The 18,626-nt window shown below is 43.1% G+C and overlaps 1 protein-coding gene and 1 long non-coding RNA gene across 2 annotated transcripts in view; one reads left to right on the forward strand and one right to left on the reverse strand.

Annotated features, from left to right (window-relative positions):
• The window catches only part of ABL1 (ABL proto-oncogene 1, non-receptor tyrosine kinase), a 137,320-nt gene that overhangs the window by 112,846 nt on the left and 5,848 nt on the right, over nt 1-18,626 (reverse strand). The window lies entirely within an intron of this gene.
• LOC122702772 lies at nt 1,275-18,256 on the forward strand. The gene is made up of 3 exons (XR_006343307.1): nt 1,275-1,375; nt 8,166-8,171; nt 18,180-18,256. It is a non-coding gene; the product is annotated as an uncharacterized LOC122702772 (long non-coding RNA).

The following is an 18,626-nucleotide window of genomic DNA, read 5'->3' on the forward strand; positions in this document are numbered from 1 at the left end:
TACAGACTTCCTTAAGTTGATAAATGCCCAGAAAGTCATGAGAAGAATCAGCCGTCACAACAACATAAAGAAAAAATGCAAATACTCTGGTGTGTGCATGCTAAGTTGCTTCACTCATGTTGAACTCTTTATGACCCTACAGACTGTAGCCCATCAGCCTCTGGTAGACCACTAAATTTCTTAGGCTTTTACCCATGCAAGAAATCTTTCTGACCAAGGAGAATTGAAGGCTTGCAGGGTTGCTTATAAACCTCAGAACTTAACCTCTAGCAAACTAACCACAATATATAAATATTTTAAAAATTGTTTTATCATTCTTATTTTTATTTTATTTATTTAGTTTGGCTGTGCTGCATGGCTTGCAGGATCTCAGTTCCCCGACCAGGGATCGAACTCATGCCCCTTACACTGGAAGCACAGTCTCAACCTCTAGAGTGCCAGGGAAGTCCCTATCCACAATATGTTATACCAAACTGTGCCTCACAAATTTACAAAGGTTCACAAATAAAAACCTATGCAGACTCTGACAAAAGGGCTGAAAAAAAAAAAAAAGTGTGCGAAACAACAAGCAGTAGATTTAAGAATTAGATAACTGTCCTGAAGAAATAAGAAACTACAGGAGGGAAAGAAAAGTAGGCATCTGGTCAGAGGACGCTGCCGCTACAGCAAGAATGGCCTGAAGGCCCAAATGACCTGGAAATCCTCAGGGCAGGTGATTAGAAGCACACATATCAAGTCGTAGGAATGGAAAGATCTCTACAGCTCACAACCTCCAATCACCCTGAAGGAAGTACTTTAAAAAAATAAGTATTTACAGTTTAAGCAGAGGTTTTCTTGAGAATTTTCTTGAGGCATTGCATTCCAGTGTCATCACGTGTTCAGACACAATCCATGGATTTTACAGATAATCGGTAATTACCAACACTGTGCAACCTTGTCTCTGGCAAACTGCTCATCACAACATTATCACTACTAGAGTCCATGTCTTAATTTTCCTCTAGTTTAGTCCTTTCTGGCCTGCTCCTTATTACTGACAGATATATTATTCTAGAATTATAAATCATAAGAGGAGCAACAATTAACATTTGTTAGAGGCTAAGTAGTCATGTTTTTCCAGTAGTCATGTATAGATGTGCGAGTTGGACTATAAAGAAAGCTGAGCGCCGAAGAATTCACGCTTTTGAATTGTGGTATTGGAGAAGACTCTTGAGAGTCCCTTGGACTACAAGGAGATCCAACCGGTCCATCCTAAAGGAAACCAGTCCTGAACATTAATTGGAAGGACTGATGCTGAAGCTGAAACTCCAATACTTTGGCCACCTGATGCGAAGAACTGAGTCGTTTGCAAAGACCGTGATGCTGGGAAAGATTGAAGGTGAGAGGAGAATGGGACAACAGAAGATGCAATGGTTGGATTCAATTAGATTCACCAATTCAATGGACAGGAGTTTGAGTAAACTCCAGGAGTTGGTGATGGACAGCGAGGCCTGGCGTGCTGTAGTCCATGGGGTCAAAGAGTCTGACACGACTGAGCGACTGAACTGAGAGGCTAAGTGCCAGGCATTGTTAGACTTTTTATTATCTCATTTAATTCTCCCATCAACAGTACAATCAAGGTGAGTACTATGATCCCTATTTTGCAAATCAGGAACCAGAGACTCTGAGAAGTTAAAAAGACTTGCTGGTGGCTCAGTGCTAAAGAATCCACTGCCAATGCAGGAGACATGGGTTCGATCCCTGGTCCAGGAAGGTCCCACATGCCTTGGAGCAACAAAGCCTGTGTGCCACAACTACTGAGCCTGTGCTCTAGAAGTCGGGAGCCACAACCGCTGAGCCCACAGGCCACAGTCACTGAAGCCCTCGCACCCTAGAACGTGTGCTCCGCAACAAGAGAGGCTACCACGATTAGAAGCCCATGAACCACAACTAAAGTAGCTTCCGTTCTCCACAACTAAAGAAAAGCCCAAGCAGCAGTGAAGGCCCAGCACAAAACAAACAAATAAAATTCTCCATATATATTAAAAAACAACAGAACACTTGCTGTACTGCTCAGTTCAGTTCAGTCGCTCAGTCGTGTCCGACTCTTTGCGATCCCACGGACTGCAGCACGCCAGGCCTCCCTGTCCTTCACCAACTCCCAGAGCCTCCTAAAACTCATGTCCAGCGAGTCAGTGATGCCATCCAACCATCTCATCCTCTGTCGTCCCCTTCTCCTCCTGCCCCCAGTCCCTCCCAGCATCAGGGTCTTTTCCAATGAGTCAGCTCTTCACATCAGGTGGCCAAAGTATTGGAGTTTCAGCTTCAGCATCAGTCCTTCCAATGTATGCAGGACTGATTTCCTTTAGGATGGACCGGTTGGATCTCCTTGCAGTCCAAGGGACTCTCAAGTCTTCTCCAACACCATGGTCCAAAAGCATCAATCCTTCGGTGCTCAGCTTTCTTTAGAGCCCAACTCTCACATCCATACATGACTACTAGAAAAACCATAGCTTTGACTAGAGAGACCTTTGTTGGTAAAGTAATGTCTCTGCTTTTTAATATGCTGTCTAGGTTGGTCATAGCTTTTCTTCCAAGGAGCAAGCATCTTTTAATTTCATGGCTGCAGTAACCATCTGCAGTGATTTTAGAGCCCCAAAACATAAAGTCTCTCACTGTTTCCATTGTTTCCCCGCCTATTTGCCATGAAGTGATGGGACCGGATGCCATGATCTTAGTTTTCTGAATGTTGAGTTTTAAGCCAACTTTTTCACTCTCCTCTTTCACTTTCATCAAGAGGCTCTGTAGTTCTTCGCTAGTACCGAGCAAAATGTGTAGCACAGAGGATGTCCTCAGCTAGTATCAACTACACCAATGCTGGTCTCTGCAGTCACACTGCTCATAAGTGGTAAATAGGGACGTGAATTAAAAAAAAAATCATGATTTCAGTATCACCCTTGTCTCCCTGTTGGGACAAGGAGGTAGACACAGAAGCAGGAAACTGTCAAGGGACAAAAGAACCCCTGTATATTCTATAGTCTGTACTTTCATTTCTGGGAAGGCTTGGTTTAACATATACTCTCATTCTCTGAAGCCTTACTTTCCCAGGTTCACTTTAATTTATTAATCTTCAATTTCTCTTTCAAAAACAGAACCAGCCACAATCAAACAAGAAGGAGTTTAATAATTAGACAATTTCGGGAGTTTTATGAGATCAAAAATGCCACAAATTTCAGGATTTCCCTCGTGGTCAAGTGGTTAAGGCTCCATACTTCCAACGCGTGGGGTATAGGTTTGATCCTTGGCAGGGGGAACTAAGATCCCCATGTGGCAGAGTTTGGCAAAAAAAAAAAAAAAAAAAAAGGAAAGGAAAAAAGGGCCAATTTCAACACTGATAAACATTTTTCCATATGCATTTCAAAGAACAAGAGCTAAAGTCTGTTATCAAAAGAGTTCAGGCTGAAATCTGAGGGAAAGAACTTCAGAATGATCAACATAAATGTGAAAGTCATTTCCTCCTCACTCCAGGAGTTTCCATTTCCTATCGTGAGCCAGAATTCGCAGGCAGAAGGAAGGAAGGGAGAAACAAGGAGGTATCGAGAGTTATGCTGTTGTTTATTTTTTTTCTTTCTTTCTACAGAAAAATGCAAATCAAAACTGCAGGGTGGTCTATTAGGCAGGCCAGTCTAAGCCACCTACACACCAGAGAATTAAAAGGTCCCAAAGGAAGGGAGAGTACCTTCTCACCTCCCTACCTTTACTCTTGCCCACTTTTGTCTCTGTAAAAGCAAACAAGTGAAAACAATTCCACTCTAATACAACTTCAGCAAAAGAAAAAAATATATATGAATATATGTACATATATGTATAATATGTATATACATATATATGGTTTACCTGCTCAATTTTTAGATAAAAGTACACAATTTTTCACAAAAATAGAGACTGCCTCACTATATAATGGGAACCACCAGAAGCTTCTGAGCTACAAAATGCCAGACTGCACCTTAGCACAAGGGCTCTGGTGTTATTTGGGAACTATAATTTGCTTGGTCAAAAAATTTTGAGAAATAAAGGTACGTGATGTTTTACAAAAAGAGACTGCTGCTCTACATAATGGGAACCACCAGAAGGTTTTAAGCTACAACACCCCACACTTAGATTGTTCTTTAGCATAAGGGCTCTGGCATTATTTGGTAACTTTTAAAAATAATACGCCAGGTTGGGGGGGGGGTCAGAATGTGGCGGTGGGGGGACACATGTATACCTGTGGTTGACTGATGTTGATGTATGGCAAAAATCATCACAATATTGTAGTTATTCGTCAATTAAAATAAATTAATTGAAAAAAAGAATACACTTTGACATAAATTGTAAAAAAAAATTTTTTTTTAAATAAAAATAAAATACCAAGGGCTCTGCATAGTGCTTCACACAGAGAAAGCTCTCCAGGGGCAGGTACAACAAAGGAATATAAGACAACACCTGGTGTCCAAGATGGGCTATTTACATGCAGCCCACTGTCTGTGAACCAGGGCTGGCCTCCACTTCACCTAACGCCCTTCAGAGGAGATGGAAATGCTTTTGCTGAAATAGGGCTCAGCCTCCAGGCAGTGGAGAAAAGGTTTTACATGTAGTCACAGGCCTTCTCAGAAGTCTGTCTAAGTGCACTGCATTGGTTAATGACTGAAAAGCCCCGCATGCGTCCTGTCTGACTCACTGCCCAGCACACAGCCTCAAAATGACTGACACCCACGCAGCTGGAGACATCCCACACACGTGGGAAAGCGAACTGCTCTTCCTCACAAATGGCCCTCCTTCGAGTTCAGCCAAAACCAAAGACAACCAGGGAGTCCACGTGACCCTGTAACCTTAGCGGGCCTGGGAAGAAGCATCGCACCACAACAGAGGACCCAGACGACGCGGCTGCCGACTGCTCTGTTAACTGCATGGAGTCCCCGCTCAAGAAGGTCTGGGTCCCACTTACGGCCGCCCCCAGAGCCCCGGCGCTATGCGGTGGCCAAGCAGCTGGGCGTCACCAATCCCAACACACCTACTTTATCCCTTTTCCTAGGCTCTCATCCAATCTCCTTTCTGCTACATCTCCCTTGCCCGCTCCTGTTTTCCTCTGCACTGCACTGTAAACGGCCGAGGACAGGTGTGCTCTTGCCCTCTTCTGTGTAACCCACAGTTCTTGGCCAACACGCACTCCGGTGGGCTCACTGGTATCCCTGCTCACGGGTCTCCCACGGCGTCTGTGGGAGCAGGAAGCCCCACGACTGGCAACCCCACAGAGCAGCCACCCACTTAGCTTAGGAACTTTGTATCTACACACAGAAGGAGCCAATTTCCAGCTCTGTCCAGCCTGCGATTCAAGGACATCCCAGGTGCAAGGACATGGCTCTTTGGGTTGTGCTATCTGTGGCCATTCATTACGGGATTCATTATGAATTTACCAGAAAGTCCTCCCACAAGCCAATTTAAACAAAAACTTCAATTAAAGAATCATACGTTACTGACTCCTCTGACTCACTATCTACATCATGATTACACATTCTTACAAAGCAATGATGTGAACTTAGAAAGTCATACCAGAGTTTGATCAACTTACAGAATCCATCCTACAACCATGACTTCATAATTTGGAAACACTGTAACCCAAATGCATCCTGAAAACCATTGCAGGACACCTACATTTTTCTTACTTTAATCACTTATTACTTGTCCCAGGAGAGTATTAAATTTTCATTTGAACGATGCTGACTGAACTTTAAATTACTTTCTGAATCAACTCTTCTTTGAATAATTTACAGAAATACATGGTGTTTTAAAAAAAAGTAGCTATTTTTAAAGTAATACTTCTTATATTTCCTGAAGGCTTTTCTCTTTTATGTTGTTGTTCAGTCGCTAGGTAGTGTCCAACTCTTTGCAACCCTATAAATTGCAGAACGCCAGGCTTCCCTGTCCTTCACTATCTCCTGGAGTTTGCTCAAATTCATGTCCATTGAGCTGGTGATGCCATCCAATCATCTCATCCTCTGTCACCCCCTTTTCATCCTGCCCTCAATCTTTCCCAGCATCAGGGTCATTTCCAAAGAGTCAGCTCCTCCTCGTATCAGGTGGCCAAAGTATTAGAGCTTCAGCATCATTCCTTCCAATGAATATTCAGGGTTGATTTAAGATTGACTAGTGTGATCTCCTTGCAGTCCAAGGGACTCTCAGGAGTCTTCTCTAGCACCACAACTTCGGCTCTTTCTCTGTTATGCCCACATCTTAAGTAAACTTAAAAAAAAAAAAAAGAGCCCTAAAAAAAATTTCAAGAAACGCTATGCATTTAATTTAACTGACAATGACATGATGCCATGATCGTGAATTAGACAACGCCAAGGCGGGTGCTACTAATTAAGCATCACACGTCATGGCTCATCCAAAGTAACGCAAGGCTAAACAGGCAGCTTCCTGCTAACACATAACAGAAGCAATGCACTTTTCTGTATTTCAAGAGCTTCATTTTCCCTGCCAGGCTGAAAAGACCTACAAATCACCAATGAAACACACATTTTTCTAAAGATAAAAACTTTTCCTTACCTTGTAGCCACTGAACAATATATTTTGTTTTGAATAATGTGGGGTGGAAAGTAATAACTATCACTATTACTTTTAACAGCATGATTTAACATTTTTATGTTATCACTCACCCATGCAGACCACCTGATCCCAGCAACTACCTCAAACGTGCTTCTCAAACAAAACAAACCTTCCAGATGTGCTAATAATGATCACTTCTTAGTTTCCATTTTTTCCTTGCTGTTCAAAGTATCTGAAACTGTAGTTGTATTAAATAACTTAATGTGTCACAAGTGACTGGACTAGTACCTGAATGCACTCATCAAATGTTGCCAGTTACTACCGTGGAAGGAAGGGCAATTGAACGATAAACACTATTGTGACATTTCTTTCCCCTTCGGCAACGTTCCGACTATATCTTACACTATGAGGTTCTTTGCATTATGACTGTGTCTGGTTTTCCAACTGTCATCTCTCAAGAACAGATGGTGTTGTGAGGCAGAAGCAGTTTTAACACTTAGATAACAGTGGCCACCAGCAGGCCTCAAGGAAGACACTGAAAAGGAGCTGAGTCCCTGACCAGGCTTCACCCTGGGCACTCAGCACGCCTTACCATTTGGCTTCCATGTAAAACGGTCCGGAGCAAACACAACAGCTCCTCAAGCCAGAGGTCCTGTGCTCTTCAAACTGACCCGGAGCGCAGCGCATGAGCGGGGGTGCTGGCCACAGGAACAGCCGAGCACCGGAGGGCCAGGCGCTGTGCCGGGGGGCAGCGGCTGGCCCGGTCAGTCGCCTAGCAGTGGCAGTAGCCAGGCCGCACTACCAACCCAGGACTGGGTTTAAAGGCAACGAAGATAACCTATTGTCTTTAACAAAGTGGTGCTGTAACAAGGCGGTTCAGCAATACGCCTCAGGGGTGTAATCAGTACAGTGTGGTAGCAGAGTGAAAGTCGCTCAGCCTCGTCCGACTCTTTGTGAGCCCCATGGACTACACAGTCCGTGGACTTCGCCAGGCCAGAATACTGGCATGGGTAGCCTTTCCCTTCTCCAGGAGATCTTCCCAACTCAGAGATCAAACCCAGGTCTCCTATATTGCAGGCAAATTCTTTACCAGCTGAGCCACAAGGAAAGCCCAAGAATACTGGAGTGGGTAGCCTATCCCTTCTCCAGTGGCTCTTCCCGACCCAGGAATCGAACCAGGGTCTCCCGCATTGCAGGTGGATTCTTTACCAACTGAGCTATGAGGGAAGCCCAAATACGTGAAAGTCTCTCAGTCGTGTCTGACTCTTTGCAACCTCTTGGACTATACAGTCCATGGACTCCTCTAGGCCAGAATAATGGAGTGGGTAGCCTTTCCCTTCTCCAGGGCATTTTCCCAACCTAGGGATTAAACCCAGGTCTCCTGCATTGCAGGTGGATTCTTTACCAGCTGAGTCACAAGGGAAGTCCGTGGTAGGGAGAAGCATCCTTATAAGACAGAATTTTGCCAGTTTCACAAAATATAAAACACAAGTGTGAAAGGAGAACACAAACACAGAAGCGAAGCCGCTCAGTCGTGTCCGACTCTCTGTGACCCCATGGACTGTAGCCTGCCAAGCTCCTCTGTCCATGGGATTTTCCAGGCAAGAGTACTGGGGTGCATTGCCATTTCCTTGTCTAGGGAATCTTCTTGATCCAGGGATCAAACCCAGGTCTCCCGAGTTGCAGGCAGACTCTTTACTGTCTGAGCCACCAGGGGATCCCTTAGACAAACGCAGAGCCTAACAAATATAATTATCATTTGTCAATGGAATCTGTCATTTTTCTTTCAAAAAATGGAAAGGTGAGATAACTGATCAACTTAGAATGTATTACCTTCTCAGTGAGGACACTGGTGGTATAAGTTATAGTGTAAGTGCGCGCGTGCTCAGCTGTTTCTGCCTCTTTGCAACCCCATGGACTGCAGCCCAACAGGCTCCTCTGTCCGAGGGATTTCCCAGACAAGAGTGCTGGAGCGGGTTGCCATTTCTTTCTCCAGGGGATCTCCCCGACCCAGGGATCAAGCCCTCCTATCTCCTGTGTCTCCTGCGATGGCAGGTGAATTCTTTACCACTGTGCCACCTGGGAAACCCAAAAGGAATAGTAAATCCAACACGAAATTGGCTTAAACAATATGGAAACAGTATGATGTCACATAATTCAAAGTCCAAAGGTCAGCTGGCAGTGGCAGCCCTACACTGCCCCCTCCCTCCCCAGGCTTGCAGGCTCCGGCCTGAAGGCGGCGGCCCTCACGGTTCACACTGACTGCCAGAGGCAAAGCCCGTCCTCCCACAGCCGCAGGGAAGGAAGGGCCTTGCTTTCCGTCAGACAGTCAGCTCAGAGCGCTATGAGGGGCTGGGAGCAGGGGTGCGCAGTCCTGGCTGCTTGTTCGAATCACCTGGAGAGTTAAAAACAAAAACGAGGAGACACTTTGCAGACCTTATGGTCACAGTGTTCTCTCTAGCACAACAGCCCCTTTCCCTCGCAGTAATCCTTTTGTACAAAATATCTCTCTGCTAAAAAACAAATAAAAAAACATGCTCCCCAGGGTATCTCCCCAGGCCAATTAAATCCTCCTGAGTGGTGGAACCTTAGATGGAAGTCTTCTCAAGCCCCAAAGGAGAAGGAAATGGCAACCCACTCCAGTCCTCTTGCCTGAATTCCATGGACAGAGGAGCCTGGGGGGCTACGGTGCCTGGGGTCACACAGAGTGGGACGTGACGGAGTGACTGACAAACACAAGGAGATCCTCATGCACAGCGACAGCTAAAAACTGCCTGGTGAGAACCCCTCCGGAGGCCGGGGTGGGGCCGTCCCTCGTGAGATGCAGGGCAGTGAAGGAGCCGAGGGCAGTGGGTGCTGTGCGGGCAAGCAACCCGGCCCTGCAGTTACCTGGTTAGGATCTGCCGCACAGTGAGCCTGGTGAGGTGGCTCGCAGCAACATAAATACGTACATCCCTGAAGCATGTTAAAAATGCTCAACCTCACTCAGAGGAGAGCTACTAATAAAACCCATAGGAAATCCAAGATACTGTTTCCTACTGAAAAGTCCCAAACTTGAAACACAGGCTCTCAGCTAGGCTCTGGGGATACAATTACCCTTGAGCATTACTAGTGAAGAGAGTGTAGCTATCAACATAGTATCCACCTTAATGTCTACTACCTACTGCTATCGACTGATACTAAGTAATAGCTTGTTAAAGAAATTAATTAAACTGATTCTAAAATGTATCTAGAAATGTATCTAAAAGGTACCTGGAACAAGAAGAGCCAAGGCAATCCTGAAGACCAAAACAAGTCTTAACTCTGTGCTACCTTGCTTCAGAACCGTCCTACTCTTTGCCACCCCCGGACTGTAGTCCCCCAGGTTCCTCTGTCCATGGGATTCTCCAGGCAAGAAGTGGGTTGCCATTTCCTTCTCCATACTCTACTGGTTACTAAGACTTACTTTAAAGCTACAGTGTTTAAGACTACATGACACTGGTGCAAGGACAGACAAATAGAACAAGTAAGGGATTCCCACACAGACCTAAACACACGTGGACCCCTGATTTATGCAGCAGCATGTGTTCTTTTCAATTAAAGAACTAGTTAAATATGGGGGAAAAACAAACAGCCATTGCCTCTACATAGAAAAAATCAATTTCAAGTGAACTGTAGGTCTAAATATGAATGGTAATAGAATAAAACTTCTCCATGACCTTGGGGTAGACAAATATTTGTATAGGACCAAAAAAAGCACTAATCATAAAGACTGTTAAATTGAACATTAAAATTAACAACTTTGGTTCATTACAGATACCATTAAGAGAATAAAAGAAAAAAAAAGGCAAGCCACAAAGTGTGAGAAGAAACTTGCAATAAATGCATTAAAAAGAGATTGAGAATATATAAACAACTCCTGTAAATCAATAAGAAACACATATACGTATATGTGTATACATGCATGATATCCAAATAGCCAATAAACATATGATCATGAGTTACAAAAAAAGTTCAAATTAAAACCATAAGGAGACACTACTGCAGAGTCCCATGAAAAGTGAACATTTAAAACACTAACAGTATCAAGGTTTGACAAGAATGTCAAGAAATTGTTAGCCTCCTCTACTGCTGATGAGAACTACACTGATGAAATGTCTGGAAAGTTCTTTGACGGGGAACAAGCCTATACCGTGTAAACAAGCGATTCCACTTCTAGGTATATAATAAGAATGTTCGTAGAGGCATTACTTGTAAGTAGCTAAAACTGAAAATAATCTGCATGGCCATCAATAATAGCATGTGTAAATAAATTTTTGAACATTTATAGACCAGAATACTAATTAACAATGAAAATGAACAAACTACCAATACCTGCAACAACATGGATGAATCTTACAAAAATAATGTGGAATGAAAGAAGCCATCAAAAAAAAAAAAAGAAAGAAGCCATCAAAGCACAGAAATCTACATAGATATATACTGCTCGGGTTGAAAAATATGCAGACCTGAGCTTCTGCTTCTGGCCACAATGCAGTATCAGATATCCCTTCACCCTAAGCAAATGTAAAACTGAACAAAATAAATGAGACAACTGTTTTCAGGCATAAGACAGCAGGCAAGGCAGGGCTCTGACCCTCAGAGAAGAGGAAAACAGCAGGCAAGCGCCAGCTTCCTGCACAGGGCACTCTCCCAACCACAACCACGGTGCAGGGAGACGGTACCCACGCTGACAGCAGCAGCCCGTGTGAACGGACAAGACCGGGCTCCCGACTGCTGAGGGGGCAGGAGCTGCAGGGCAGGACATCTGAGGGGTGGAGGCTGTGGCAAGTGCCAATAAGACGGCAACAGGCAGCTGACACACGCAAGGTGAGAGCCCACAAGGCTCAACAGACAGCATCGGCTGCGAGGGTGGGACGCGAACAGAAGTACAAAGGCCTCACGGTGCCCGCAAACGGGCACCTGCAGCCAGTCCAGGGTGGAGAGACCTTGCCAAACACGTCTTTCATTAGCTGAGATCCCAGAAAAGTCAAGCATTAGTTATCAAGAATGTCCTCCACAGTAAGGGCCATGCCTCTGGACTAAGGATAAATCCAAAAGCAGACTCACTCTAACAAAATACAAACAACCTATGGGGTCAAAAGAACATGTCAGTAACTTAACCGCCTGTCAGAGCAAAATGAAAACCTCTCTAAGGTAAGACAAGGCTGAAAATCCCTACAGTGTAACATCCACATGACATAGAATCAAAAATAATTAAACATGCAAAGAAGCAGGAAAATGTGACTCCTAAGGCAAGGAAAAAGCAATCAATCAAAATAGACCCCAAGATGACCCAGACTGGGCTTCCCCTGTGGCTCAGCTGGTAAAGAATCAGCCTGCAGTGCAGGAGACCTGGGTGGGGAAGATCCCCTGGAGAAGGGAAAGGCTACCCCACTCCAGTTTTCTGGTCTGAAGAGTTCCACAGACTGTACAGTCCCTGGGGTTGCAAAGAGTCGGACATGACTGAGCAACTTTCACTTTTCACTTTCACTTGACCCAGATATTTGAATTAACAGACAGGTCTCTACCTTCAAGGATTTGGAGGAAAAGGTGGACCTAATGAGTGAAAAGATGGTGAATCTCAATAGAAAAATGCAAACTATATGGAAATTTCAGAATTTAAACTGATTATATCTGACATGAAAATTTTAAAGAAACTGAAGATTGCAAACTGCAGAGAGTTAGTGAACTTGAAGATAGATCAATAGAAAGTGTCTCAACTGAAAAATGGGAAGAAAAAAAAAGTCTGGTGACTTTTAACAGAGTTTCAAACTATATGACATGAAAACTAACAGAATATCTATAGTTATATTTTCATTCTAAATTCTAAATTGCTCAAGTATGCCTTTTCTTTTTCATCAATCTCACTAGATGTTTGCCTATTTTACAAATTTCTTTCAAAGTCAGTTTTTGGTATATTTTAAAATTTTTTATCTATTTATTTACTTATTTGGCTGTGCTGGGTCTTTGCTGTTGCAAGTGGGCTTTCACTGGTTGTGGTGAGCAGGGACTACTCTTCACTGGGGTGCACGGATAGGAGAGGTGGCTCAGGAGTTGTGATGCACACGGGCTTAGCTGCCCCACGGCATCTTCCGGGACCAGGGATCAATCCTGAGTCCCCTACATGGGCAGGCAGATTCTCAACCACTGGACCACCAGCGGAGTCCCAGCTTGTGGTATTTTTGATCATTTCCATCTCTCAGTTTGTGTTTTCATTCTTGCCACTCTTCATCTTTTGTGCACTGTGGGATTACTCTGCTTTCCTAGCTTCTTTAATTAAATGCTTAGTTACCCCCTTCTCCCCCACCATCTTTGTTTTCTAATAAAAACTTTTAAAGCTAAAAAAAAATTTAAAGATAGAATTAAAAGCAAAAAAACCCCCAAATCTATCATCATAGCTGTGGTTTTTAACATCTGAGGCTCGGCAACAAAACACACCAAAAAAGAAACTGAGCAAAAGTACAGATAATATAAGTATACAAAAAATCAGTAAGGCTGTAGAAGATTTTAAACAACACTGTCAACCAATTTGATCTAATTCACATTTGTAGAAAATTACAACCAAAAACTGCAGAACACATATTCTTTGCAAGTACAAATGGAACATTCAGTAAGACAGGTCAAAGGCTGGGTCATAAAATTAATCTCAGTAAATGTCAAAAGACTGAAATTTTACAGAGGATGTTCTCTGACAACACGAAATTAAGTTTGAAATCGGTAAGATATCTGCTGTTGCTGCTGCTAAGTCACTTCAGTCGTGTCCGACTCTATGTGACCCCATAGACGGCAGCCCACCAGGCTCCGCCGTCCCTGGGATTCTCCAGGCAAGAACAATGGAGTGGGTTGACATTTCCTTCTCCAGGTAAGATATCTAGACTCTCCCAAATATCTGGGAATTAAACACTTTAAAAACAACACATCAAAACCTGCCTTTAAGAAGGAAGGGACAGTCAAGCAGAGTTCTGAAAGGCAGATGGGTCTGGAACACACAGCAGAGTGACGTCCGGGGCACGACCACCACACAGAAGACGCACGCGGAAGGCCCGCAGGGAGAGCTTCCTCCTCCTGCAGCTCGTCTTCTAAGTGGCAGTCTTAATCTTTTCAGCCCATAGACTCAGATAATATGCCTGACATACTCCTCTGGGTATAATTCCCAACTCAATCATGTTAACTCATCCTTTTCCCTCCCAGTCATTAAATGCATCTCTTTGCAACACACTTCACAACACACCAGTGGTTATCACATGGAGATCTGGAGCACAGGCAAAGTCCCTAACCAATACAAAGTGCCTTCTTCTTTCCTCCAATTTCTATTATTTTCTTTGCTAGGTTGCTTCATTTAAGTAAGGTAAAAACTCTTTCGGTTAAATCATCTTTGATCATCCTCTGTTACTAATCCCATTTTTCTGTTTTCTGAATTCTGTTTTCTTCTATATTATTAGCATATTTCTTAGAAGGGGACAAAAGGGGACAAAAGGGAACAAAAGACTTCCCCAGTGGCTCGGTGGTAAAGAATCCACCTACCAGTGCAGGGCGCATGGGTTTGATCCCTGTTCTGGGAAGATCCCACAAGCCGCAGAGCAACTAAACTCACGTGCTCTAGAGCCCTGGAGCTGCAACTGCTAAAGCCCGAGAGTCGAGAGCGGTGGGAAGTTCGTGCACTGCAACTGGAGAGGAGCCCTCACCTGCTGCAACTACAGCCAGGTGAGGCTTTAGTGAGAAAGCCAGCATGCAGCAACGAAGACCCAGTGCAGCCAAAAATAATTCAGCCAAAATAAATAACAAGTAAATAAAATTTTTATAAAACTTACTTGTAATGCCAAAAATAAGTTTTCTTTTAAAAAAAAAAATGAGGAATAAGATTTTATGAAAAACAAGAAAGCCACACAAAATGTATTAGACTATGAAAAATAACAGGATGCCTTAAAAAATGTACATACAATTTTGTATTATCTTAGTTCATGTATCACAACCCCAATCCCTAATATAAAGTACATGGATATAATCTTTCCAAACAACCTCTTTTTAAAGACCTAATTGAACTTCAATACCTATAAGACTCAACAGCTGTACTTTTTCCCAACTCCTAAGCTGTATGGTTGCACAGTATAATTTAACAATAGCAAGAACTATATTATTGCTCTATCAAGTTCCTATTTGATTACCTCAAATAAAGTTTTATTTGAAAACAGTAAAATAGTTTTAAACTGAGAGTAAATAATTTCTTACAATCATTTTTCAGTTAAGCTCATCGTAAAACATCTGACATGTACAAATTAAATAAGTAATACCCTGAAAGACATAGAATGTACCAACTTAAAATTAGAAAATCTAGAAATGATTTAGAGGGAAAAAAAACCCTTCAATTTTTAAAAGTACTAACTAGAAAAGCATTACAAAGTTTTACAAACTGAAATGATTTTATATTAAAAACATTTACTACCAAGAAAAATAGGAAAACTTGTGTGCAATTTTTTTTTTAACTCCACAACTTTCTGATTTAGGGAGGAACAACCTAGAGAAATGGGATTTAGAACTTAAACATGAGTTAAAATCATTCTCTTGTAAAATTTTGAATATCACCACCCTGACCCCCACAAAAGGAAAAAAAAAAGATTCAAACTAATCCTACACAAAGGTGTCAAGTCTTAACTTCATAAACTACCAAACGGCACCTTGCTTACGTGAAAGACACACACGGAGGTCCTCCCTTGGGGATGTCATCCACTCTCACAGCTTTAAATATCATCCAGGACCCGGCGACCCTCGGGTTCTCTCTCCAGGCTGGACTGCTTCTCTGAATTCACGCTTGGAGAGCCCGCGACATGCACGCATATCTGACACACCCATGTACAGGCACCTCAAATGCAGCAAGTGCAAGCAGCAGCTCCAGGTGGTCGCCACTTCCTCACACCCCATCCTCTGGCTCACATTTCAGTAAAAGGCAACTCCATTTTTCCAGTCACTCAGTCCCCAGACCCTTGCCTTCTCTCACAACGCACATCTAAGAACAAATCTAGTCAGGAGTGCCTTCAGATAGTCACAGAATCTGACACCTTGACCGCCACCACCACCCTGGACCGAGGCATCACCATCCTCACCCTGACTACTGCCATCAACGGCCAAGTGGAATCCCTCCTGCCTCCTCAGCTCCCCTTCAGGATGGAGAACTTCATCACAGCATAAATCAGGTCATGTTCCTCCTCTCTCAAAATCCTCCCAAGACCACACGAGGAGAAGTCAAAATCCTTGAAATGAACAACAAGGCCACTTTCTTCTCCAGCCAACCTCCCCTGCTCCCTCATTTCATCTCCTGCAACTTTCCTTTGCTCTCTCTGCTCCAGGTACTCTGGGCTTCTCGAACCTGCTAAGCAAGCTCTACCTAGGGCCCCCCATGCGCCTTGATTCCCCTCCCGCCTGAAAGCCATTACCCTAACCCTAACCCTAACCCTCCTCCTCAGGTCTTTATTCAAACCCCACCTTCCCAAAGAGCCTCTCTGGTCACCCTAACTAAAGTCACCCCTTAACATTCCCTGTCCCCTTTTCTATGTTATTCTTCTCCTCAGCAACTCTGTGTTTTATGTTTTACTTGTTGTTGGTATTGAGCTCCTTATTGCAAAAACTCAGGCTTACACTGAAGAAAGTAGGGAAAACCACTAGACCATTCAGGTATGACCTAAATCAAATCCCTTATGAGTATATGGTGGAGATGACGAATAGATTCAAGGGATTAGATCTGGTAGACAGAGTGCCTGAAGAAATACGGACAGAGGTTCATAACATTGTACAGGAGGCAGTGACCAAAACCATCCAGAAGAAAAAGAAAGGCAAGAAGGCAAAATGGCCGTTTAAGGAGACCTTACAAATAGCTGAGGAAAGAAGAAAAGTGAAAGGTAAAGGAGAAAGGGAAAGATACACTCAACTGCATGCAGAGTTCCAGAGAACAGCAAGGAGAGACAAGAAAGCCTTCTTAAGTGAACAACGCAAAGAAATAGAGGAAAACAATAGAATGGGAAAGACTAGAGATCTCCTCAAGAAAACTGAAGATACAAGGGAACTTCTCACACAAAGATGGGCGCAATAAAGGACAGAAATGGCAAGGAACTAACAGAAGCAGAAGAGATTAAGAGGTGGCAAGAATACACAGAACTATACAAAAAAGGTCTTAATGATCCAGATCAGATAACCACAATGGTGTGATCACTCACCTAGAGCCAGACATCCTGGAGTGTGACTTCAAGTGGACCTTAGGAAGCATTACTGAGAACAAAACTAGTCAAGGTGATGGAATTCCAGCTGAGCTATTTCAAATGCTAAAAGAAGATGCTGTTAAAGTGCTGCACTCAATATGCTAACAAATTTGGAAAGCACAGCAATGGCCACAGAACTGGAAAAGGTCAGTTTTCATTCCAATCCCAAAGAAAGGCAATGCCAAAGAATATTCAAACTATCATACAATTGTGCTCATCTCACATGCTAGCAAGGTAATGCTCAAAATCCTTCAAGCTAGGCTCCAGCAGTATGTGGACCAAGAACTTACAGATGTACATGCTGAATTTAGAAAAGGCAGAGGAACCAGAGATCAAATTGCTAATATCCACAGGATCATAGAGAAAGCAAGGGAATTCCAGAAAAACATCTACTTCTACTTCACTGACTACGCTAAAGCCTCTGACTGTATGAATCACAACAATGGAAAATTCTTAGAGATGAAAACAACAACAACAAAAAATTCTTAGAGATGGGAACACCAGACCACGTGAGCTGCTGTCTGAGAAACCTGTATGCAGGTCAATAAGCAACAGTTAGAAGCAGACATAGAACAAAGGACTGGTTCAAAATTGGGAAAGGATTTTGTTGTATATTGTCACACTGCTTATTTAAGTTATATGCAGAGTACATCCTGTGAAATGCTGGGCTGGATGAATCACAAGCTGGAATCAAGATTGCCAAGAGAAGTATCAACAACCTCAGATATGCAAATAAAACCACTCTAATAACAGAAAGTGATGAGGAACTAAAGAGCCTCTTTATGAGGGTGAAAAAGGAGAGTGAAAAAGCTGGCTTCAAACTCAACATTAAAAGACCAAAGATCATGGCATCTGGTCCCATTACTTCATGACAAATAGATGGAGAAAAAGTGGAAACATTGGCAGATTTTATTTTCTTGGGCTCCAAAATCACTGCTCCAAAATCATGATTGCAGCCATGAAATGAAAAGACGCTTACTCCTTGGGAGAAAAGCTATGACCAACTTAGACAGCATATTAAAGCAGAGACATCACTTGGTCAACAAGGGTCCATATAGTCAAAACTATGGTTTTTCCAGTAGTCATGTATGGATGTGAGAGTTAGACCAGAAAGAAGGCTGAATGCCAAAAAATTGAAGTTTTTGAATTGTGGTGCTAGAGAAGACTCTTGAGAGTCCCTTGGACAGCAAGGAGATCAAACTAGTCAATCCTAAAGGAAATCAACCCTAAATATTCATTGGAAGGACTGATGCTAAAGCTGAAGCTCCAATACTTTGGCCACCTGATGTGAAGAGCTGAGTCACTGGAAAAAACCCTAATGCTGGCAAAGATTGAGGGCAGGAGGAAAAGGAGGTGACAGAGGATGAGATGGTTGGATGGCATCACTGACTCAATGGACATGAGTTTGAGCAAGTTCCGGGAGATGGTAAAAGGCAGGGAAGCCTGCTATGCTGTAGTCCATGGGGTCACAAAGAGTCAAACACCATTTAGCAAGTGAACAATGAACAACAACTCCACCAACTAGAATATAAGTTTGAGGAGGGCAGGGAGGTGCCTTTACCCACTAATGTATCACCAATGACTAAAACACTTCCTGGTACATAGTGTGAGCTCAATAAATATTTGCTGAGAAAAGGACACACTAAGGTAAACAAGTTTACTAGGGAATGCTTTCAATTCTGTTTTACCAACTTTCACAAAAGTGAATTTTCTTAATCGAGACACTGAAATTTGAAAGGAACAGAAGGTCCATGAAATAATACTATGGTTTCCTTCCCCCTGTTGCCTGTA

Source organism: Cervus elaphus, chromosome 11 (genome assembly GCF_910594005.1).
Source record: "Cervus elaphus chromosome 11, mCerEla1.1, whole genome shotgun sequence".
Classification (NCBI taxonomy): Eukaryota; Metazoa; Chordata; class Mammalia; order Artiodactyla; family Cervidae; genus Cervus; species Cervus elaphus.